The sequence below is a fragment of the Hippopotamus amphibius genome, chromosome 1, assembly GCF_030028045.1.
Source record: "Hippopotamus amphibius kiboko isolate mHipAmp2 chromosome 1, mHipAmp2.hap2, whole genome shotgun sequence".
Taxonomy (NCBI): domain Eukaryota; kingdom Metazoa; phylum Chordata; class Mammalia; order Artiodactyla; family Hippopotamidae; genus Hippopotamus; species Hippopotamus amphibius.
In genome coordinates this window covers 9,152,878-9,154,363 of record NC_080186.1, presented here as the reverse complement: position 1 = coordinate 9,154,363, position 1,486 = coordinate 9,152,878, and the positions used below count along the sequence as shown (strand labels likewise).

The 1,486-nt window shown below is 49.8% G+C and overlaps 1 non-coding gene across 1 annotated transcript; it reads right to left on the bottom strand.

Moving 5' to 3' along the window:
- Nucleotides 1-1,037: 1,037 nt before the first annotated feature.
- LOC130842455 (U6 spliceosomal RNA) lies at nt 1,038-1,144 on the bottom strand. The gene has a single exon (XR_009050441.1). It is a non-coding gene; the product is annotated as a U6 spliceosomal RNA (small nuclear RNA).
- Between the last annotated feature and the right edge of the window lie 342 nt (nt 1,145-1,486).

Genomic DNA, 1,486 nt, shown 5'->3' with positions numbered 1-1,486 from the left:
GCATGTGTGGGCTGGTTCCTTAGAGCCTAGGAACTGCTACCCTGGGCAGCAGGGGCCTTGTCTGTCTGCTCAGCTGGACATCAGAAACGACCAGAGGTTAAGGAGGGGTCCGTCATCGCTGGGCAGGGCAGGGAAATTCACTCTGGCTCTCGGATCGACTACATGACAGGCAGGGGCTGGTTCAATGGCGAGGCTGATTGTGAGGTCTGAGTGTGGGCTAGTGTCCTGGGAGTAGGGTAGGTGAGGTCTCCTTCCTCCAGCCCACAGGGGAGACACAGAGCAGGACTTCAGGCTGGCTGCCTGTGGCAGAGAGCACTCCCTAAACTCCCCCTGAGATGTGACCAATTGTGAAATAAATTCATCTTTTATGTCAAAGCAAGAAAAATTGAAACATGAAAATTGTTCTCTGCCCTTTGGACTCCCACCGCCCCCACTGTGCATTGTGTATCTGCATGAGGGCATCGACCAAACCTCCCCAGAGGCAGGAGTACCTGCTCAACCACAGACAGCAACATTCGCCCAGCAGCAACAAGGCAACTCCTTAAAAGGTAGCATTTGATCTTGCAAGGGGTCAATGACCCCTTTCAAGACCCCCCCACCCTTCTGCTCAGAGGTACTCAAATCTCAGGGAAAATTTCCTGAGCCTTATGATTGTTTTTTTGTTTGTTTGTTTGTTTGGAATATAATCGCTTTACACTCTTGTACCAGTTTCTGAGGTACACCATAGTGAATCAGCTGTATTTATACACATATCCCCATATTCCCTCCCTCCCTCGACTCCCCCCCACCCTCCCCGTCCCAGCCCTCTAAGGCATCACCCATCATCAAGTTGATCTCCCTTTGTTATACAGCAACTTCCCACTGGCTATCTATTTTACAGTTAGTAGTATGTATATGTCTATGCTACTCTCTCACTTCATCCCAGCTTCCCCTTCACCCCCCGCCCCCCCCCCCCCACCTCATGTCCTCCCGTCCATTCTACATCTGCATCCTTATTCTCGTCTTGTCACTGGGTTCATCAGTACCATTTTTTTTTTTTAAATATGGAACGCTTCACGAATTTGCATGTCATCCTTGTGCAGGGGCCATGCTAACCTTCTCTGTATCGTTCCAATTTTAGTGTATGTGCTGCCGAAGAGAGCACCTTATGATGGGTTTTTAAGGAATCTTAGGAATTTTTAAAGGATCAAAGTTTTGTGACGGGCTCTGGCAGGAGGAAACGCATCATTCCATTAACCATGTGTCAATATCATCAAATCACAGCTGCAGAGCCCTTCGGGGATTGCGGGGGAAGTGGCAGGAGGGAGCAGAGCCCCAACATTGTCCTTGCACAGGGTGTTTTGGCAATTATCCAGCCCACGTAAACTCCGGGTTCTGGTGTAAACTGTCTCTCGCAGTGTCCAGCCTTTCTCCAACTTTCCCCAAAACATCTGAGCGGTTTCAGAAACTACCCTTGTGATGCCTGACCCAGCCTCAACTTCCTCCA